Here is a 26,019-nt window from a genome sequence, read left to right as displayed (position 1 = left end):
TTCATGGATTCAAGTACTTCATTATAGTAGTCCATGCCTTGAGTATTAGGATTCCATGATGGTTGCTAGAAGTCAAGTCCGTCTTTGCATATTACAAAATTAGCTCCCTTGCAGGTAAGTATCCTTTGATGCATCATTATTTTGTGAGGGCAATTCACGTCGTTTTCTCAGAAAAATATGATGCTACGCTAGTAAACAATGACATCACAATCAATACCTACCCGCAACAGGAGATAACTCTGTAATATGCAAATGCAGAATACAATTGTATCTGTGATATGTAGTGTACCAAGTTCATGCCCTGATTTCTTGAAGCAAACTTAAGTAAAAAATATTCATATAAGTTATATAAGGTAAAAAACTTAAGTTTTGACTAAAGTCTGAACTTTTGTTTCGAGAAATCTGAGCCATATATATCTCTTGTGTGAAATGTCTTTAGCTTAAAGTATTACAAATGATCACGACTTTTTACAGCTGTCTTATAATAATAGCTGTGTGTAAATTAATATTCTTCAATCAAGTATTGTCCTTTAATGAGCTTAAGAAGATGTTACAGCAACCAGGTGAATGAAGCATTAACTAATGAGGCCTAGGGTGGAGCTTGAAGTATGGACACACCCAATTTACTGCTACAAAGATCAATGTTTGCAAGGATGGAGTCCTCTTTGACAGACATATTTTTAAAGCAATCGTTTGCTGGTAGAGAATACATCTATATTTTCCTACATTGTTTACATTTCATCTGGGTAAATAAATATCATCCCTTAGGAGTTTAAGGTTACAACCAAAAGAAAACAAAACTTGCATCAAATATTCTTAAAACAGAATGTTGTCTTCCAAATATTGATCAAGATATAGAAATCAAATCCTCCTGTTATGAATTAGATGCTAAAGTATATAGCATAAATGGGAGGAGGGCTTTGTTTACTTTGTATTGTGCCTGAATATCATTATTGATGTTTAGGCAATGCAAGCTAGAATAGATGATTTAAATCAGAGTGCATTCTGAGTCGACTTAATACTACTCAGTGGATAGCTTGCTATGCATATAATAAATTTTGTTTGTTTTACTACGAATTGATTTATTTCTTATAAAGACTAACCGTAGTTTCTTTTGTCACGATCTTAAACACCAAAAGGAGATTGTGAATACTCAGGCATATGCAAATGTTGCCCATGTTTTTTTCTGTGTTTGCTGACTAACCTAGTGAGGGGTGGAGTGGAGGGTACTTACAATGTAATAACTAGGATCTAATGTACGTACATTGTATATGGAATTTTGAATTTGGAACCTACAATTGAAACTACAATAGGTTGCAGGATCTCTATATACAATGTGTTGTTATGCGATATCACGCAATGACTTGGTTGCAAATCTGAGTTTTTAGCATAGTTGTCAAATTATTTATACTTTATACAAAAAATCGAGTAAAGGCTTAACTAGGTCACTGTGATATATTTCTCCCAACTGTCAACCTATTTTCTTATTTGAATGACAATGAGCTTATGTCCTTGTGCGGTGTCCGTTATTTGTCTGTACATCTGTCCGTCAACGTTTCCTTTAAATCCCATAAAAGTCATAGAGCTCTACATGGATTGTATCCAAATTTGACCAGAAACATCCTTGGGGGAAGGGAAACAGAGTTTGTATACATTTTGGCTCTCATACCGAGGTGGCAAGAGGGGCGGGGCCCAATAGGGGAAATCATGTTGTAAATCCTTTAAATTGCTACCAGCCATAGAATTCTTCATAGATTGCAACCAAATTTGGCCAGAAATATCCTCTTGGGAAAGCAAACAGAATTTGTATAACTTTTGGCTCTTACCCCCAGGAATAGAATGAGTGGGCCTCAATAAGGAAATTGGGGGTAAATATTTAAACTCCTCCAGAAAAGGAACATTGAACCTGTATTCAGAACATAACTTGACATTACAAATCATGTGAGCGATACAGGCACTCTGGCAAGAGGTCTTCTCAGACGAATGGCAACATACATGACTGCTAACGAGTATGTGGATACATCAGCACCGAAATGTGGGGTAGCCGGTTTTCTGGATGTGTGGAACACACAAATGTTTTAAGTCAACTGATCAGGAAAGCGAAGGTGAACCGTGGAGATCCGACAGTAGTATGGCTTGACCTGGTGAATGTGTATTGTACTGTCACAAACAAATTAATAGAGAGGTCTCTTGAACAGTACCACATCCCTGAGAAGGTGAAGAAAATCATCCAAAGCTATTTCCATGGAATTTATTTGCGATTTGCTGTCAAGGATTATGTAACATCATGGCAGGAATTGGAGAAGGGAATAGTAACAGGCTGTACAATTTCTGCAGTGTTGTTCATTATGGCTACGAACATGATTATCGAAGCCGGGAAAAGAGAGACGAGAGGCCCGCTGTCTAGAGCCAACAGACAACTACCAAGCAGGGGATTCGTGGATGATCTAACAATCACTGCAGCAATAACATATGTCCAAGCAAGGTGGATCCTGACAGCACTGAAGGATACAGTATCATGGGCCAGGATTGAATTTAAGCCAGTAAAATCCAGATTTTCAATCATAAAGAAAGGCCGAGTGACGAGACAATTTCGCCTTTTGCAATCCTATTAAGTGTCTTGGAAAATGCTACGATGACAGCTTGAAAGACTCAAACAACAACAGCAAGATAGAACAGCATATTTGTGAAGAAAAGAGGAATATCGACAAGACAGGTCTACCAGGGAAGTTCAAAGCATGCATATTCCAACAAGAACTACTGCCACGGCTATCCTGACCATTAACGTTATATGAAATCTCCGTATCAATAGTCGAGAGAATTGAGAGGAGAATAAGTAAACATCTTCGGAGATGGTTAGGAGTTCCTCAGTGCTTCTCATCAACAGGGCAATACAGTCGGACATCAAAACTACATTCCAATTAACATCATTGGTGGAGTAGTTCAAGACCAGGAAAGTAAGACCCGTCATGACACTCAAAGACAACAGGGATTGGAAAGCAAGACAAGCAGGAGTAGAGGTGAGAATAACAAGGAGGTGGTCAGCCAGCATAGATGTATCGAAGGCAGAGAGCAGACTTCGCCACAAGGATATTGTTAGGCAGTTTACATAGGAAGACAGGGGTTGGGAAAATGTCAGACAATCAGATACAAATACAAAGAAATATTAGGCAACAAAAAGAAGAGAAAAAGTCTAAAAGTATAGAAATGAAAAGTCAGGGAGCATGGACTAGGTGGGAAACAGAAGAAAGGAAATTATCCTGGGCAGAGCACACCATGGCAGCTCCAGTTCATCTTGAGAGCGGTGTACTATGTATTTCCAACACCAACCAATCTTCACAAATGAAGACAAATGAAGGAAGATCCAACATGCCAGCAGTGTGACAGGGATGGAAGTCTAGAGAACATCATTTTTTCGTGTGAAGTGGCAGTGCGGCTCAAGGGCGATACACATGGAGGCATGACCAGGTGCTAGGAAAGCTTGTGGACACAATGGAAAGAGAGAGGAAGAAGGCAAAGCGAGTGCAAAAAGGACTGACATGGATCCAGTTTCAAAGGGAGGGACACACATCGTTGAAATCAGCTAGTAATGTAATAGGCATCATAGGCTGTGCAGGAAACTTGAAGATACGTGTCGACCTGAAAGGAAAGATGGTCTTCCCGGAGGTGATGAAGACATCTTTAAGGCTCTCTCAAGGATGGACATGGCTGATGACGACCGCGGTTAAGCAGCACCACCAACAGCTGTATTCAGGTACTAGTGCGTCCAAAATTTTAAATGATTTTAAAAAAATATGCCATAGATGTAATTTGTTTGCAAATACGTGCATTAAAAACACCTGAAATCTAGGAAATTACGTCGCGATTCACACGTATAAGACTGACAAGTTCATGTTATATGTGATACAATTCTGATGTAAGAGACATCACATTGTAAACCATCGTTAAATCCATGAGATGGGGCGTTCATAGAACAAATGCTTCTTCAGAAAAGGGGAGCTGGGCACTGGAGGAGCGCTAATTACGGCGATAACGGTATTTGAGAATATAACGGACCCCCCTGATTGACTTGTCACACACTTAATTTATTTCGTTTTATCGAAAGACTATTTCGTTTTGTCGAAAAATATTTCTTTTTAACGAAATACTGTTTCGTTTTATCGAAATATTATTTCTTTTTAACAAAATACGATTTCGTTAAAACGAAATTATATTTTGATAAAGCGAAATAGTTTATTGATAAAATGAAATAGCATTTCCTTAAAAGTAAATAGTATTTCGTTCAAACAAAATAATATTTCGATAACACCACAGGGAGCCAAACCAATGAAAATGGATGTTATCATACATTTTTTTGTATATGGTGGATGGACTGATGAATATATATAACAGTCATGTGATTTTTTTTTCAGAAAATACGATATTTGAAAAATTATTTAAAAAATCGGGATATTTGAAAAATTATTTAAAAAATCGGGATATTTGAACATAGTAAATATCCCGATTTTGTAATAATTTATACTCATCAGTCCATCCACTAAATACAAATAATTTATTAAACATCCATTTTCATTGAGTTGGCCCCTGTGGATAAAACGACAAAATGTTTCGATAAAAAGAAGTAATATTTCGATAAAACTTAATAAAATTTCGTTAAATCGAAAAAGTATTTTGATTAAACGAAGTAACATTTCGTTAAACGAAATAGCATTTCGATAAAACGAAATAAAATAGCTGTGTGGCATGTCAGTCTGGAGGCTCCGTAGAATATATATATGGACAAAAAGACGTTCCGTTGCTACCTGAAATCGCTATGTTCAAGCCATACAAACATTGTTTACTAATTTACCCATAGACAGAAACTGTCATGAGAGTATTTTTAGTTATTTCAAACAAAATTTTCTATTATATTTCTAAACGAAATGACTCCGATATAAAGATATGGTCTAATTTAATCAAATAATTTACGAATAAAACGTAGAATAATTAGCAAATGATTGTGCAGGCATAGTTTTAAAGGGAAAAAATGAAAAATAAACACGAAAATTTCAGGCCCTTTGGACCCTTTTAAAATGACAAAAAGAGAACGAAGTGTTGTTTGATAGAGACAAATGGTAGTACATTGGATATGCAATGTTAAAAGATAATTGGGCTGTGGATAGTTTCTATGAATTTTTTAACATTATCTTAAATCAGCTTGCATTTGTTCCCCTTTTCACCCTTTGAGCTTTAGATCTCCAAAACTTTCATGAGTATCCTCTGAATATGATATCATAGACATACAAAATCCTCATCACAGAGGGACCTTAGCTAGAACGGCCCAAATTGATACACTGTACCCATCCAATGTCGACAAACCTTTGCAATGATACAGAATAACATGCTACCTAATTAATATTGTGTCACCGCGTTACTAGACCATTATATATTCATCTGATAATAGTTTTCTATTACTGCTTCATGAAATTTCATTATGTATGAATATACTCTATTATTGGTAATTGCACTATTTTGTGCAATATTATGTATGAATCTTTTCTTGGTAAATACACTGTGCAATACGTAACTCTTAAATTCGAAAGTGAAAGTAGGAATTTCCGTTCTATAAATAGCATACATTTTAACTAGAATTTAGAACTTACGATATGAACACATATAGATTGTACATCACCACAACATTATAGGACTGGTAGTCAAAGGACCAACATATGCTTGTTTTGATAGTCATTTGAAGGTTTTGTTGATTGATACACAAACGTAAGTATATGTATAAGATTATACTGTGTGTAGTTTTTATAATCTGAAGTTTAGAATGGTTCTAATGGATAGAGATGAATGACTCTGAAGATTATTGTATTACGCATATAACATCATACATAAAGTTACTTTTAAATTGTCATGTTTCTATATAAACATATGCTCACCCAATTTCGTTATCAAGAGGTATTCGATCAGTATGATGCATTTACTCTCCCTTAAACGGAGAGTTTCAATGTCGTACGGAATACTCCTGGCTAGCGGTTGATAAACACTACGCTAACGCTGCAATGATGAGTTTTGTTTTGAATTTGATAATGGCCGAAATACTATATATTATACACAGCATTAGGAAACTACACTTGTACAGAAACACTTGGTCCAGTCGGTATCACGGATGTAAATAATCACGTTGTAATATCAGTAGAAACAATAATTTATAATGAAATTTACCATAATATGGTTAGGTAAACGATACATTAATTTGGATGTAGACACTAGAACAACAAATGTAGACGGATTGAACAAAAAGTTTATGTTGTAACAGGATGTGAGATAAATATTGTACATGTAACAGGATGTTGTTATACCAGAAAAATACATTGTACATTGTAGGTAGAGAATGGAAACTGCGTCATTGCAGAGGAACCTCGGGTTTATCTTGGCTAACTGCTTTTAAGTGTATTAATTCAAACATTTTATTTTTATATAAATACATGTATAGGAAAATTTAACATTATAATACAGTATGACCTGATTAGCCTACTAAAATAAAACGTTTGATTTTGAAAACATGGAAATGAGCATTACAAAATTATCCTCATGTAGACTGTTTAGACGAATAGAGGAAACATTCTAGGCACATAATTTACCGAGGTACATCTGCTGATCGTAAAAATGACGATCTCGTTGTGATGTCTATATATAAAATGTACAGTTTTGTTTACAATAACTCTTGGATCAATTCCAACAATTCTGTGGAACATATGATCCAGAAAATCGTATTGTTGAATTCGATGGCAAAAAAACAAAAAAATTCGGCCCATCGTTCACATACATGTTTACCGATATCTAAGCGTAATTACCATTATAATGTTATACAGATCATCCGCCTTGGCAAGCTTATAAGACTATAATTTTTTATCAGTTATTGAAAAATACATGTAATACCAATTATAAGGTATAATATGGTCGTTTGTTCAGTGTTGTATTTAACAGGTATAACCTTAGTTTAGCATTTTACATTTACAAGAGGTGGGGCAAAATCGCATTATGTAAGCCAAATAAAAAAACGCAGTGACCTTGAAAATATGAACCTTGTCACGCCATTTCCCTTTTCAGATTCTGTTTATAGTAGTTGTCTAAAAATAGTTGGTATAGGTGCGAGATAAATCGCATCACTCAAACCCAACCATCCTGTTTGATAATAATAAATTGTAACCAAAGAAAATAAAACACAATGTTCCTTTCTGTATTAATTCCAGTGAAACAAGTTTTGAATTAGTGTTTATTTTTATTAATATACTGTTTATACGGTACAGTAAATCTGTAAAATGGTTATTGTTGGTTATTTTCCTGTTGACTAACACAGGCAAAATTTCCTAACCAGAAATTGATCAGAAATTGACCAGAATTTCAGGTCAAGAACTTTTTACCAGAAATCGACCTGCAATTGACCAGAATCTCTAGTCAATTTCAGGTCGTTTTCAGGCCAATAAATATTTCTTGGCCTGAAACTCAGATGAGAAAATATTGCCTGTGTAGAAGGATGCATATAGAATAATTCTAGAATGTCCTTTGCGAATAGATAAGCAGAAATTAGTCGTGACATGTTAATAATATTTCTTAATATAGATCGTCTCTCAATATCTCGCGATTCCACCATCAACAAGGCTATTTCCCTCGTTAGTTGCAGAAAAAGCATATACCCCTAAAATATCAACTTAAACATTTCTATGTACAAGCACTACATATATGTAGGTATATTCTGATGCTATTTTCTTATTTTACAATAACACTATGACTGCACATACATGTACACCGGATGTTATGACATTGACTATCACTGTAACATCCGACACACACTGTGAATGGATGTAAACACACAAATCTTTATCCGTTTAGGGGTTTCATATTTTAAGATATCTGAAGCCTTGCTTTTTATTTTCCAACAGATGAGGCTACTGTGTATTCTTGTTTTGGGATTTACACTTGTATCGGCAGACGATCGTGATCTGAACTCTGTAAAAGTGGATAATGTTCATGGAGTAAGTATAGACTGTAACATACATTGTTGTACTGCATTCATTAATCAATACTGAATATAAGCTGTAGTTATTACTTTTAATGCATCATTTCTCCGGCAAATACGTACCATTTCCTAAATTACATTGTGCGAATAAATAGTAATCCATTGATGTACATTAGAGAAAAGTTGAATCTGTCATCCTGATGAAGGGATAATCGAGCAATTGATTTTTTCTGATATTTATATTTGAATGTTTCCAGGTTCCAAAAAAGTCCAATAAGAGTTTATATGATTCATTATCATATTTCAAATGCCTGCGATGTATGTTGAAATAGAAAATGATAATAAATCATAAACATTTTAAAAAAAGTGCCCTAATATTATACCACTAGCTGTCCAATTTCGGTTCGCGAGTACGAAACAGGTAAAAGCTTCTCATAATTCTGTTACCTTAATCTGCCGATATCTGTCCACTGCATTGATACCCATCCTCGAGGTTCATTTTCAATACCATATATTTATGTCAGAATGTTAATTTTGCAATTGGTCAATTTGTGACTTAGGTAACTGGTATAAATCGAAAAACTACAAGAAAAAAGATAAAATTTGTTACTGTTTACTCTCGAAAACTTCACCAATGAAGTTTAATGAGAGAAAACTGAGTCATATCATCGTCCTTTTTTCAGTTTATTTATTTTTTCATCGTCACATTTTACAACAAATGAATATTTGATATGACTATATGTGTTCACTTAGTATCTGTACAAGCTATTAGAATCCGTTTTGTTCCTTCCGAAGGAATATAGATACAAGTATGTCTTTAGTCTTAATGGATTAGTTTACTTGGCATCATCTCACCAATATCTTTTCACTCCAACATTACTAGAAAGCCAATTGGCTTGTTTAGATGTATAGTAATATTTACATTTATGATTTAAATTGTATAATTGTGTGTGTGTGATTACAAATAAAAAGAGTTTTTAGGGTTGTTGCACGACGTCGTTTCGTCGTTTTTTTCAAAATTGCATTATTTTCATTTTCAAATACGTATAATAAGCAACTGGAAAGAAAATTGTCACAGTTATTAGTCAGCACCTCATTTTTTGTTCAGGACAGTTATTGTTAGTTTAGATTGTAAACTGAAAATTCTATATCACATATTTTAAAAGTGTTCCATTTTGGGTAGCGTTCCCGATTGGGTAGCGTCACGTTAGGGATATTCTACACGAGGGACACGAAATGTTGTAAAACCCGAGGCTTGCCATAACATCACAAATGTTGCATAATATTTTGTTATCCCGAGCGTAGAATATCCCTATCCTTCATATCCACGTATGAAAGAGTATTTTTCTCTCATGCCTCTTCGTTTTATGGCAATTTTACTACTATGATTTTCCGCTATTTTGAAATAAATTTGAAAAAACCGACTGCAAGTCAATTCTCTATACAAAAGAGCATGTTATTTTCAACGCAAATCCCGTTGTTAGTATCTTTTAAAAGTAAATCCAGTTGTGTTTCTGAAAAAAGTTCTACCTAGAAAATAGTGATTTTGTTGACAGTGTGACGTCACGAGGCTTTATTGTATGGGTACCCATGCAATACAGCCCCAGGCGACATGAGTGTATTGCCTTAGAACAGCCTGTATTACACGTTTATGTATGAGGGAATACAATATACATGAAAGTGACGTTACTTATTATTTTGAATTATTCCATATTTATAATCATAAATGGTCCCGATTCTTCGAATGCTTATCTAATCTGATTGTAGAAATGTTTTTATGTGGTGCTACGACAACATTACTGGTACTTTCCCTATGAAGATATTTTATAGATAGTTGTCCTTAATTGATTGTACAGGAAGAAATCATTGTAGGGACGTTTTGTAAACAACATTTTCATGGAACTTTCACTTTCTTATTAAAAATAACGCTAGTAAATGCGTTTGTTAATCTGTCTTCACGGAAATTTATTACTCATTTTCACATTTTTTTTTTGTAATGAAATACACCCATCTACTGCATGTTGTGCGTCATACACAAAATGCATAGTACGATGCATGTACATAAAGGCACAAGTGTTCTCCTTTTATGAAGTCGAACCTAGGTTAATATATTATTATATTATTTCACAATATACCTTAAATCATAATGCATGACCATGTGGGACAAATTACAAAAGCTGCATATGAGCTGTGATTTCGCCATGGCACATGGATTTTCGTTTATGTTGACGAAATTTACAAGCCATTCAACAAAGCACACCTCAGTAGTGATATGGATATACATGATGCATACTACTAGTAACAATATTGGTTTTGTTCAACGGAACCAGAGTGGTGATTTATTTGCTCAGAAATTGTCATTGATCTAAAGGGGAGCGGTAAAAAAAAAGATAAAAACCCGTATTATTTCGAGTGTTGATTAATCACAGTAGAGTATGCTTTACGATTATGATATTTTACCTGCATACCATAAAATCTCAATCACCATATGCCTGAATAGATCAGTCTTAAAAGCAAGCCTTTAATTTCTTGCAGTTAACTAAATCTTGAAAATACACCAGTTATTGGAACTATTCGTGCTTGTAAGTAAGCCATATAAAAGATAGGTCGATCTAAATAAAATGTAAAGCAGCATTTGAGTACCTAAAATCACACATGTTTAAGTTAAACATACCTCTTTTAAATGATGTATTAAATCATGGCATGTAAATCAGGAATCCCTTGCTTTGTTTTTACTGATAAAAAAGATAAGATAAAAGAAGGCTTATTATTTTATTGTATAGTTATAGTTTTTTTTTATATTTTATTCACAGGAAAAAGAAGACCCCACGTGGTACTATATATCTTTTGCTGTGTTGTTCGGCGTTGTCATAGTATTTCTCGCTGTGGTCGTCTGCCTCTGTAATATTCGCAATATTATGGATAGATGCGTCAGGATCAGAGATTCTGTTAGATCAACTACTGAAAATTGTGTCCCTCATTCTGTGGATAACAGTTACAAATATTTGACACCTCCTGAGTATTCTTCAAGCTTCGAACCAGATCTTTATCTCACGAAAGACGTTCAACAAGATCTTAAGACCAAAACACAGTCGTTAACTTGAACGCATGCATTCGCATTTGAGAAAAAAAAAACATTACGTAAAACAGTTTGCAATTGAATTTGACTGGTGAATGGAATCATAGTTGACAATGTATTTTGGTTTAATTACTAATACATTACTTGTACCGTTATACAATAACAATCGTACCAACCTGATGTTGCCATCCTTTACAAAGGAAACACAAGACAACAGAACATGAATTTAAAAACCGCACTGTCACACTGATATCTATTATTATCAATTTTAATGTTAAATATGATGATCACTTCACCATTTTTAGCATTATATAGAAGAGATCTGGACTATGTGTTCAAAGTACCCAGAAGTTTAGAGTACAGTGCAAAGTATTAAGTATTATGACAAATGTCTGTGATGCTTATCGTTTTGAACGTAATGCATATGCTTGCCGAATACATAGACGATGGGCCAAATTATGTCAGACAAGATTTTCTTTCATACCTACGGGTGTTATACTGGCTGGTCTAGGGCAATACACTCATGCCGCCTGAGGCTGTATTGCATGACTACCCATGCAATAAAGCCTCGTGACGTCACGGCGTCAACAAAATTTCTATTTCCTCGGTAAAATTTAACATTTTTTTCACAAACTTGACAGATTTTACTATAAAAGATGCAAACAACGGAATTTTTGTTGAAAATATCACGTAATTTTTCATGTATGAAAAATTTACTTTCAGCCGTGGATTTCTTCGAATCTATTTCAAAATGGCGGGATATTATAGTTGTAAAATTGCAATAAAACGTCGAGGTATGAAAGACAAATACTCTTTCATAAGTGGATATGAAGGATAGGGATATTCTACTCTCAGGATCACAAAATGTTGCAAAACCCTCGACAAGCCTCGGGTTTTACTACATTTTGTGACCCTCGGGTAGAGTATCCATATCCTTTATATCCACATATGAAAGGGTCTTATAACCTTACCAGGTTTAGATTTGATATAGCATTAAAATCCTTTGCCATTATATTGTTTTGTTTACCAAGACTGTTCTGATAAGCTAGTCATGAGGGACACTAGTCACGAGTTATTATATTCTATCGTCTTTTTACACAGACCTTAAATCGAAGGCCCAAGGCCCAAGGCCTATGTAAAGACGAGAGAACGGCAGAATAATTCGTACTAGACGTACACTAAGGTGTATTGATATTAGTACCTGACACGTTTACACTTTTACGAATTAGTGTTGTTTTATCATCCATAAAGTTTGACATATACATGTATGTACATGTTTCATATGATTTGTTCTTGAAAACACGTCAATTTTTGTATTCATTCTCTTTATTCTTCAACTTAATAAATTTACATGGGATAATAACGGTATCCGTTGAAATAAATGATTTAGCTATAATAGTTATATAACTGTTATATCAAATTAAGATTGATTTTTGTGAAATACTAGCAGCTTGATATAATAATCGAATTTTGAACTATTCAAAAAATCGCTTTTCCACATGATTCAATTCTATTGTCTTCCCATTTGTTTGTTGTATTTTGAAGTTCGTTATATGCTTTGTATTGACACTATTATTCACAAATGCTGTTTTCAATTTCAAAGAAAACACAAGAAGGTTCTAAGAGTTAAATCTAGAACAATCAAGCATTTAGCTGTCTTTTTGGACATGAAGACATTCTTAACATGATCATATAACTACTTGTAATGCTGTGCAATATATGTTATTAAACTCAAGGGTTTGTTTTTTAAATGTTCTCAATTGATACATTCTTTTCCATTTTTGTGAGCTTTCAGCATTTTATATCACAAGTGATTTTGTTTTAAGACAATCTCATTTCATCATTTTAATTTAAAATTTCATACTTTATTTTAATTTATATGTTGTTCATATTGCATCAATATATTCTAATTCAAATATTTGATACTTTGTATTCACAAATAAATGAAACAGCTGATATCTTTTTTTTTCGGAGGTGTTTGTTTGTTTTTGTACTTATTAGATATGTTTCCAAAACGAAACAATAGTATATGGCATTAACTGTTGACAGGAAAGAAGCAAAGTTAATTGTGATCACCCTTCTCTCCCTATCACCCATACTCTCACACCCAAACCCCACCTACATGTATGTGATCTGGAAATAGACTATTTGTAAAACTCAAAGAATAAGCAATAGAAAAGTCACATTGAATTCAGATTTATATTACTATTGCTTCTACAATACGTATGTTCTTGTCATAACAACCCTAGATGTTGAAACATTATATAACCCTCTGAAGAATTACTAGAGAAATTGGAGAGGGAAATAAACCACTCCGTTATATGAACCTCGATGTTCAACAGTAATATATCACTATAAAAAGGACAAAAATTCCACTATTGCAAAGAGACACACCAAGAGTATACCGAGGCCTTCCAAATTTTTTCCTGGTGCAATCAAAAAAACCTAACACTGTAATTTATCATATACGTCCTTGGTTAGCCATTGCAGACTATTTGATATTAATTTGTTCATCAAAACTACACATAATTGAATTGTTTTCTATAGTTAAACGACGGTTTCATATCAATTAATATATTTTTAGACAATAATGAAAATCTTTTTGAACCATGTGATTTTCCACGGTTATGTACGAGAGAAAGTCTTTCTGTATGGTTATACAAAACTAGCTATTAACCAAAAAATAATCAATGTTTAATAGGTGATTTAACTATGAGTTTGAAATATGGTAACAATATAATCACAGCACAGAATACTGTATAATTGATTTTATTAAAGTTTTTTGGTCTATAACTTTCGGGGTTTTTTTTGTCATTGTGTGTTTAAGTATACATGTTATACATATTTTCTCCGTCTGTCTGAGTTTTAAACTTTGTAATTTTACCACTTTTTATAAAATTGCAACACTGGAAGTAGATGCCGAATCATTCTGATTTCATCCGAACATCGTCGTGACAATCTCGAAGTAGCACGAGAGTTGTGAAACCAAGAGAAAATGTCAACAATTTTTCATAAACAAAACACGTGGTCGACCTAAGCAGACCGGATCTACAAAGAAAATTATGTTCGCACATTACAATATTTGATACACACAATATTTTATGGCAATGTGTGTATTGGATGTTTCATCTGTGGAATATACCAGCATGATTTGTTTATATTAGCCAGAAAGAAAACATAGACAAACACATGTGCGCTTACGCTAGTTACCTGGCTCACCACGTGCAGGTCGTGTCGACCGTTAGTCACGTGATACAATTCGGAATCCGACAAAACCCAAAGTCACTGAACATGGTGGTGATTGAAGGCGCTTTATTCAAAACCAGGAATATATGATCCCTAGATTTCAGCTCTCTTATAGGCCGACATATGCTTTTGTGGAGCTAAATTATCAAGTTACATGTCCATGTTCAAATATCAAATATTTAAGCAACATATCGTTACCGTGAAATTAGCATGCAATATAACTTTAATGAGTGAAAAAATCTTACTCCCGCGAACTTAAGTACCCACGAATAAAATAAAAGGACACGTAAGTTAACATGTTTCCCAGAGTTACATTTCTTCCCGAGAAGGAATTATCAAAAATGGACCGTGGAATTTTCTTCTCGAGAAATTATCAACTAGACCAATTTGTTCAAAATGTTAAGCACTTGATTAGTGAAAATTGCGTTTGCCATTTGTTTCAAAACTTATAAAGGGTAAATCGGTAGAGAATCGGATATTTTAGAAATTCATAAAAAAAATTGTCAACTTTGTTTTACAAGAAATAATTTTACCTTATTTCGAAAATTGTCACCTTATCATATCACCTTTTTAAACAACTGGGTTCTGTTTAATATTCGTGTATCCATATGTAATGAAATGAAACATGTACTATCATGTACGGTATCACTGAAAAAGCGGCAACTAGAAATATAACAAATTGGCGACTAAATAGAACTTATCAATATCATTTCACTCTACGCCTGTAATTGCCCATACCGAGTCAGCAGTGAGCAATTAGATTTATTTACTGTCGAAAAGCGTTTGAAAATGGTACATAATTAGATGGTGTTAATTTGTGTGTCAGGTAATCAGCGTCGACTATTATAGGAGTTCATGTTGTAAGGATTTACTCGTTGTCATGACATCTATCATAATACTATATAGTCGTGTTAGTCATTAGTCTATAGCTATGTATTGTTTATATACCCCACCACACATTTCAAGAATAATTAACATACATTGTAACTATCATACCAGCAAACGCTGTTCGTAAGGGCAACAGCCGTTTGATAACGAAAAATACTGTTGTGCTCCAAACATAATTACATGTATATCAATGATCGTCCTTGCAAATTTGTTGGCATCTATACAATCTCGATTAATATAAAACTTAAAGAAAACATGAAACAATGGCGTAAGTAGGACTAACACAAGGGACGCTAATGCAACAAAATATGTCTTCTACACATTGAGTATCTTTATATTGTAGCTTTATATGATATTGTAGTATTATTTTACATTTGCATATTTTGTAAAGTCAAGATCGTGCGATATTACTGCAACGCCGGTCATTCATGCTTTAGTAAGTCAAAAAAAAAAAAAAAAAAAAAAAAAGTGTTCACGCATTGTTCATAATGTATTTATTCTTACATGTCATTGTTTAACAGAAAATCACTATATACAGTGTATATATATATATACAGGAAACATTAACTATCAAATCAATAAGCACTTAATGCAGTTTTGACAGGGACATACATAAAATATTGCTCACCAGACACCAGCAAGTAAGTATATATATTTCGTTTGTTGATTGTAAGGGTATTACGTTTTGATACCTGCATCTTATGTTGTCGTTTTTGACATTGCATACCTTGCTTATGCTAGATATGTAAATTCATATGTGAACATTTACAAAACAAAAATATGTTAAAAGCAAAACTAGATAATTATATTGTTATAGACTTTTGTTATGACTTGAAGTCATAAAACTGTGACTGTCCATTGTGTACACCAGCGTTATAAAGATAGACGCTTAGTGATGAATGTAGTGTAAAGTATTTCAGTTGCTTTACAGGTTGTCAGGCGTTTAAAGCTTTAGATATAATTATTTATGTGATTGAAATGTTTTTGTGTCACATTGTTACCTTTTTATGTTTTATGTTACCCAGGAAACTTGACAAAGATTTGATATTTTATCCCTCGAAAAAGGTAAACACAAAACGACATCCTTTCAAGTTCAGAATAGTGTTAGATAGGACATATAATATTATTTTACATTGCATGCATAATTGTATAAACACGCATTGCATAAATTGTATTACCAACATAGCTGTATTATTACACATAGCTGCATGGAAGACTATCTTTATCGATCATATCTTTGTGTTTAGAAAGACAGTTAAATACTAGTAGTACACAAGGGCATGCTTCACTAATTAAAGTCAACTAAAACACGTCTTACGTCACCTGCACATCCCTTTGTCCTACATTTATCTATTGACTTTCAGCATTTTACGTGTCAGTGGTTTAGTTGAGTTACACTACTGGCCTCAAATTTGTACTTATATATGACTTAAGTTCCTGTCATGTCTCAATCATGAATCATTGACTTTATTGTCTGTAAATGTTAGCCCATATTTCCTATAGGTTTCACTATTTACATCAACTTAAGTTTAATCATTTTAAAATAATTATTGAATTTGTAAGTCCTGGTGTCCCATATGTTATTCTTATTAGTGCTAGGTGTAAAAATTCATTAATGCCTATATATCTCTTTTAGTTATTGTTTAGTACTGAATGTTTGATATTTCGTTATTGTCTAATGTTGTTATATTCCTGATGTCGCTATATTTTCTACTTCCTCGTTGTAGATGCCAGTCAGATGGAAATTTCTTATATTGTTCCCGTTGATCACTACGATGTCATACTTATTTTTTTCTAAGGTAATACAGTTAGTAAACATGGTATTTTTGGATGATACAAGCACATAATGTACATGTTAATATTTATATAATTGCGTCAAAATGTTACAATGTTAACTGAGAAGGCATTATTGCCATCCTTTTTCGATAGAAGAATTATATTTGATAATGCAGAATTAGCGTTCCAAATTTCTGTAATCAAGTAAAGCTGGATGAAAATAAAACTTGTATATGTTGTTCCAAACCACACGCAAATAAACTTCCGAAAAGGAGCATGTGTATACAAAACACAATAACAATATAGTTTTGCTGGACTCGTGTCTAGTTAGTCTAGTCTAATAACAAATTAAAAAATAGAAATCTAAAAATATTGATTAAAATGTGCTTCAAAAAGTCATATTGAGACGTAGACATTAATCTAGGTATTGCAATGCATAATAACAAAATATTTGAATTTTAACCCCAGAACACACTTGTTTAAATGGCTACCATAGGCGTTTTGTCACTCTAACAGTTTTATAATCATCAGACTCTACACCTTTTTCAATCAAAGCTTAAATAGAGCAATACATGTAATACAATATAAACCAAAACATAAAGACAGTGGCCTTTGGGAAATCATTTTATTCACTGGCCTTTACATACGGCAGTACGTACGACAATACGTACAACAATACATACGACAATAGGTACGACAATACGTACGACAATACGTACGACAATACATACGGCAATACGTACGACAATACATACGACAATACATACGACAATACATACACCAATACCTTTGGCAATACATACGACAATACGTACGACAATATATACGCCAATACGTACGACAATACATACACCAATACCTTTGGCAATATATACGACAATACATACGACAATACATACGACAATACGTACAACAATACATACGACAATACATACGACAATACATACGACAATGCGTACGACAATACGTACGACAATACATACGGCAATACGTACGACAATACATACGGCAATACGTACGACAATACATACGACAATACAATAATACCTTTGGCAATACATACGACAATACGTACGACAATATATACGACAATACGTACGACAATAAATACGACAATACGTTCAACAATACATACGACAATACATACGACAATACATACGACAATATGTACGACAATATTTACGACAATACATACGACAATACATACGACGAATACATACGACAATACATACGACAATAGTACGACAATACATACGACAATACAACAATACCTTTGGCAATACATACGACATTATGAACGACAATACAACAATACCTTTGGCAATACATACGACAATACGTACGACAATACATACGACAATACTTACGACAATACATACGACAATACGTACGACAATACATACGACAATACAACAATACCTTTGACAATACGTACGACAATACATACGACACTACATACGACAATACGACAATTCCTTTGACAATACGTACGACAATACGTACGACAATACTTACGACAATACATACGACAATACGTACGACAATACATGCGACAATACATACGGCAATACGTACGACAATACGTACGACAATACATACAACAATACGACAATTCCTTTGACAATACGTACGACAATACATACGACAATACGTACGACAATTCCTTTGACAATACGTACGACAATACATACGGCAATACGTACGACAATCCATGCGACAATACAACAATACCTTTGGCAATACATACGATAATACATACGACAATACGTACGACAATACACACGGCAATACATACGACAATACATACGACAATACGTACGACAATACATACGGCAATACGTACGACAATACGTACGACAATACATACGACAATATAACAATACCTTTGGCAATACATACGACAATATGTACGACAATACAACAATACCTTTGGCAATACATACGACAATACATACGAAAATACGTACGACAATATTTACGACAATACATACGACAATACATACGACAATACGTACGACATTACATACGACAATACATACGACAATAGTACGACAATACATACGACAATACAACAATACCTTTGACAATACAAACGACAATATGTACGACAATACAACAATACCTTTGGCAATACATACGACAATACATACGACAATACGTACGACAATACTTACGACAATACATACGACAATTCGTACGACAATACATACGACAATACATAGAACAATACGAACGACAATACATACAACAATACATGCGACAATACAACAATACCTTTGGCAATACATACGAAAATACGTACGACAATACGTACGACAATACATACGACAATACAACAATACCTTTGGCAATATATACAACAATACATACGACAATACGTACGACAATACACACCGCAATACATACGACAATACATACGACAATCCATACGACAATACATACGACAATACATAAGGCAATACGTACGACAATACATGCGACAATACATACCGCAATACATACGACAATACGTACGACAATACGTACGACAATACATACGACAATACATACGGCAATACATACGGCAATACGTACGACAATACATACGACATTACGTACGACAAAACAAACGACAATACGTACGACAATACATACGACAATACGACAATTCCTTTGACAATACGTACGGTAATACATACGACAATACGTACGACAATCCATACGACAATACAACAATACCTTTGGCAATATATACAACAATACATACGACAATACGTACGACAATACACACCGCAATACATACGACAATACATACGACAATCCATACGACAATACATACGACAATACATAAGGCAATACGTACGACAATACATACGACAATACATACCGCAATACATACGACAATACGTACGACAATACATACGACAATACATACGGCAATACATACGACAATACGTACGACAATACATACGACAATACGTACGACAATACGTACGACTATACATACGAAAATACATACGGCAATACGTTCGACAATACATACGGCAATACGTACGACAATACGTACGACAATACGTACGACAATACATACGACAATACGTACGACAATACGTACGACAATACGTTCGACAATACATACGGCAATACGTACGACAATACATACGGCAATACGTACGACAATACATACGACAATACGTACGACATTAATACGGCAATACGTACGACAATACATATGACATTACATACGGCAATACGTATGACAATACATACGACAATACGTACGACAATACATACGACAATACGTAAGACAATACGTACGACAATACATACGACAATACATACGGCAATGCGTACGACAATACATACGACAATACATACGGCAATACGTACGATAATACATACGGCAATACGTACGACAATACATATGGCAATACGTACGACAATACATACGGCAATACGTACGACAATACATACGGCAATACGTACGACAATACATACTGCAATACGTACGACAATACATATGGCAATACGTACGACAATACATACGGCAATACGTACGACAATACATACGGCAATACGTACGACAATACATACGACAATACGATAATTCCTTTGACAATACGTACGACAATACATACGACAATACGTACGACAATCCATACGACAATACAACAATACCTTTGGCAATATATACGACAATACATACGACAATACGTACGACAATACACACCGCAATACATACGACAATACATACGACAATACATACGACAATCCATACGACAATACATACGACAATACATACGACAATACATACGGCAATACGTACGACAATACATACGACAATACCTACCGCAATACATACGACAATACGTACGACAATACGTACGACAATACATACGACAATACATACGACAATACGTACGACAATACATACGACATTACATACGGCAATACGTACGACAATACATACGACAATACGTACGACAATACGTACGACAATACATACGACAATACATACGGCAATACGTACGACAATACATACGGCAATACATACGGCAATACGTACGACAATACGTACGACAATACATACGGCAATACGTACGACAATACATACGGCAATACGTACGAGAATACATTCGGCAATACGTACGGCAATACGTACGACAATACGTACGACAATACGTACGACAATACGTACGACAATACATACGGCAATACATACGACAATACGTACGACAATACGTACGACGATACGTACGACATTACATACGGCAATACGTACGACAATACGTACGACAATACGTACGACAATACATACGACAATACGTACGACAATACGTACGACAATACATACGGCAATACGTACGACAATACATACGACATTACATACGGCAATACGTATGACAATACATACGACAATACGTTCGACAATACATACGACAATACATACGACAATACGTACGACAATACGTAAGACAATACGTACGACAATACGTACGACAATACATACGGCAATACGTACGACAATACATACGATAATAGGTACGACAATACGTACGACAATACGTGCGACAATACGTACGACAATATGTACGACAATACGTACGACAATACATACGACAATACGTACGACAATACATACGGCAATACGTACGACAATACGTACGACAATACATACGACAATAGATACGACAATACGTACGACAATATGTGCGACAATACGTACGACAATACATACGACAATACATACGACAATAGATACGACAATACGTACGACAACAACAATGAACTCGATACCTATATTTGGTTTGTTTGGTTTAATGTCTTTAATCAGTTGGAGTTATTTAGAACGCATCGGGTTTTAGGTGGTGAAAAAAAACCCAGGTGAAAAAAGCACCTACCAGGGTCAGTACATGACAACTGCCCTTTATGTGTTCGAACTCGTGAATTAGAAGTGGACGGTGTGTAGTAATATGTGGGGATATCTTTACTTCTGGGCTATCATGGCCCTTTGGATATATTGACATTCAACAAGACTGAAGTGAATCACATAAAAAATGTTTATGATTTTTATAGTGTAAGTACATGGCGCTATGTTGGTGCACACTTTAATATTAGTTTACTAAAATTCACTTAGGTACATCTATTTGTCTTTATAAATGACCATATGAAGGATTCTATTGCAATCGATGCGTGTTGAAGTTTACGTAATCAATATACCACTACAGAAAAGAAACAAAACATAACATTATACACAGGTATTGCTTTAGTAACAGCTGTGTCTTTTAGTACATCATTCAGCTACATATCCTTCCTTGTATAAATACTTTCACAGTGAGTTCTGTTAAGTACATTGTGTATTCAACTACCAATAAAATGCTTTAAACATATATTTCATAAATATATTATTCCTTTATAACGTAATTTATTAGTGGTAATGCGATTATGTTAAATCTATACACTTTTAAATCCAATATTTAGGATGTGGAGCGCATACAATTATTTAGTCTGTAAAGAAAATAAATCGTATATGAGACTTGTAATGAATCAATCAGGACATCTTTTATTATCATTGGTTAATTACTATAAGGTACACTACGTACTACTGAAGGGAAATTCAATATGGATAATTTTGTCATTTATTGGCTTCAGTTCTGTTGTATATCTCTTTTGAATTCTTGGAAATCAAGGCAGAACTATTTTACAGCAGCCAGAGACCGGAAAACTACATCTAGACAAACAATTATAATACGTGTTTTATACACTTGCCATTGTCATATCCTGTTGTTGTTGTGTGTTGCAGCCCTTTGGTGGTAGCCTAGACTTGTTTCTGGCTGTCCTCTTGTTAATGGTCATCGGCGTACTGGCCTATCACGCTTATCCTTAAAATAGCAGATCGATACTAATGGAAACGTCACAACATCTCTCGTCTTGATGAAAGCATCATATCATATATGAGGACATCATTGGTGAAGATGTGACCAATTCGTGTCTGATTCACTACAGCTGATAGTATCGGAGGGAGGGTAACATAGCACAACGTCATAATACAATTAGAGCAACCATAATTACTCATAAACTTGTGTCACACAATTTCTTAATACGTGATATTTGACATCTTGATAATATCACACTAATAACATTATCGTCACTGTTAATACTGTACATTTAATGTTGTGATGACGTAAAATTTTAGTATATGCTAATGTCGGTAGTATCGAAAACGCGATAACGCCATATTAATGCAAGGTGGTGTTTTAGTTTGTGTTATGGTAAATGTAAAAGTGAATACCTTTAAAAAGTATTGATGTGTTTTTCTCCCACCAATTACTGATTTGTCACCAGTTTTAGCAGTGAGAGATTTTTATGTCAACCCTTAGGGTATGACAGATTGCTCGCGCTAACTTTTGAACTCGAAGACAAAAACGTGATGCAATGACTTCATGCGGTGTACCCGTTGCATGTATTGTTAATGACGTCATCAATGTTGACGTAAATGTACAGTCGGCGAAACCAAGTTCATCTTGCGGTGAAAATGCCTCTTTTAGGATATGGGAGAAAAAGAATCATTCCCTACCTATAATGTTGTGACAACGAAATCACAAACCTCGAGGGCAATTCATGAATGTCCCCTCGGGTTGTGATTTCTTTGTCACACCCTCTAGGTAGGGAAATTTCTATTAGTCATTATGACACTGGGTAGCGTCGTATTCAACGTCCTGATGACATAGTTTTAAATCTTCTGATACATTTTTTAATACATTTTGTAAATGAAAAGATTGTATTTGATTTCATTGCTTTGATAGATTTAATATAACATGTATAACATATTCATACATGCTTAACACTTTTTGTTTATTATCACATCGTAATTTACGTCAACATTACGTGAGATAAAAACGTCACATTCGATGTTATGACACTATCACAATTGATGCTTGGTAGTACAAGAAATGTAAATTGACGATTTTATACGATTGAATCGCTCAAACAAAATTACGTACTAGTTTTGGTTAAACTTAAGCTTTGGCTTTGATACTTCTCGTTGTCAAGCGCAAGTTTTATTATAAATTGTAAATAAATAAACATGTCTAGGGTCAGATATACTGATATATTTACACTTGCTAGGCTTGGTCACTATACGCTAATACTAGCCGATTTTGTTTACCATAACTGCATGGTAACATTGAACTTTGAACTTGCGTAAGGAAATGTTCTGTGCAACGTAAAAGGACTACTTTTTTAAAAGAAACACATGGCTTTGTTTACATTTTGACGAAACATTACGTGTATATTGTTGTTTTTCACAGAATTTTGGAAAAATGTAAACAATATATACATGTTTTATATTTATATATGATTCAAACAATTTTTAAATTAACAATTGTACTGTATAAAGAAACGGAAAAATGTCCCGACCGGGGCGACGTGCTTTCATTTTTGTTAAAAATGATGGGTGTCAAATGTAAACATTACCTCTGTGCCTATGTTCGTCCTACGATCGAGCCTTTGGGGTGGACGGGTGTGAGACCCTCTGATAGAGGTCAGTTATAAACATATCCTCTTGTCTTTGTTCTTTGAGTATTTAATCATGTGTATTATAAAACATGCACCGCTAATAATACACGTGTTGACAGTTCCGCGTCACCACAAATACATTGTATCCATCGAACACAAGTGAATTTGTTTCATCTATCGATGGCGATATGGATCTAAGCGTAGATTATATAATCACATGGCTCCCAAGGATGTAATATCGTCAAGACAGACGACATCTCAAACACGTTGAGCTACTTGAAAATCGGTGTTTTCACAACTTCGGCAAACTAAAGTGTGTAAGCGTGCGTCTGCTTCGCCTCGCTGCACAATAACGGTCACCGAGTTCACACATGTGGCCGTGTACAAATTCTTTATGTTATTACGCTATATATTAGCTTTTAGCAAAATTGAATATATATTTAAAGTTCTGATCTGATCAAATAAAATTATCTCTGAAATTTACTTTGTTTGTCATGTTTATTTTACACTAAAATATTGAACTTTTTTGTCGTCGCGGATGAATAATTCTACCTTACGTGAAGCGTCATCATTCGCTGTTCAATTGAGTAAGCTCCTCCCACTTTTGACCGACTTTTATTGAATAATTACGTCACTTTCAAATGACGATTTTATTGCATAAAATATAAATAAAAAGTCGTGTGAGTGTAAATATAGGGATTGGATTTCGTTTTTATGTTAACCATGCTAACGCGCCCCATAGAATATATTCTTAGAGGAATTGCTCCATACAAGCATGGTTAACATAAAAACGAAATCCAATCCCTATATATGTTACAGTAAGACATAACGCACAATGTTCGGTCACTTTAACGTCACGCCGAAATTTCATTGGAAAAAGCGTTGAACAGTAAAATAATATAAGCGCAATACTATTTTTTTAAATTGAAAAACAGAAAGGATATATTTATTCAATTACGGGAGGACTTTTATCAAAATATTTGTAATATTTACTTTTGCTATTGATGTGTTTTTGTTGAGAAAATGACGTTTTTTGGCGCGACAGATGTAACACGCACCTGTATGCGGTTTCAGTTAAAGTGTCACTGTGGTCATACTGAACACCACATGGCGGTAAAATTTGACAAAGAGATTCCCCGAAAACGAACTATCATGATGTCATTTCGTTATAATGAATTGTGACGTCATACTTCAAAATGGTGGACTTTGTTTGTAGACTTGCCGATCGACAGATCCGAAGAGAAAAGATAAAAAAGTGAAAAAAAACAAATACACACAGTACAAAACGGTACTAATACATGAGATAGAGACATGAATTGTTAATATAAAAATACGTTTTTCTTCTGTTTTCATAACATGTCAGAAAATATAGACTGCGACGTCGTTCTACTTTTTTATCGAACAAAACCTTTGTCTTGCAGAAATGACACAAAATGAAATTTTTAGATTGACTGTTCTGTCACGCAAGTTCACGACGTTGAAAAATGACTTTATATTAGGAAGTATGTTTTCTATTCAGAATAAA

General features: G+C 34.2%; 1 long non-coding RNA gene across 1 annotated transcript; it reads left to right on the top strand.

The window, feature by feature from the left end:
* Window positions 1-5,619: 5,619 nt before the first annotated feature.
* Window positions 5,620-25,233, top strand: LOC138320997 (uncharacterized). Its single transcript, XR_011208271.1, has 4 exons — window positions 5,620-5,757; window positions 7,932-8,024; window positions 16,949-17,020; window positions 22,780-25,233. It is a non-coding gene; the product is annotated as an uncharacterized lncRNA (long non-coding RNA).
* Window positions 25,234-26,019: the final 786 nt, after the last annotated feature.

Source organism: Argopecten irradians, chromosome 4, assembly GCF_041381155.1.
Source record: "Argopecten irradians isolate NY chromosome 4, Ai_NY, whole genome shotgun sequence".
Classification (NCBI taxonomy): Eukaryota; Metazoa; Mollusca; class Bivalvia; order Pectinida; family Pectinidae; genus Argopecten; species Argopecten irradians.
This window is presented reverse-complemented; position numbering and strand designations above follow the sequence as displayed.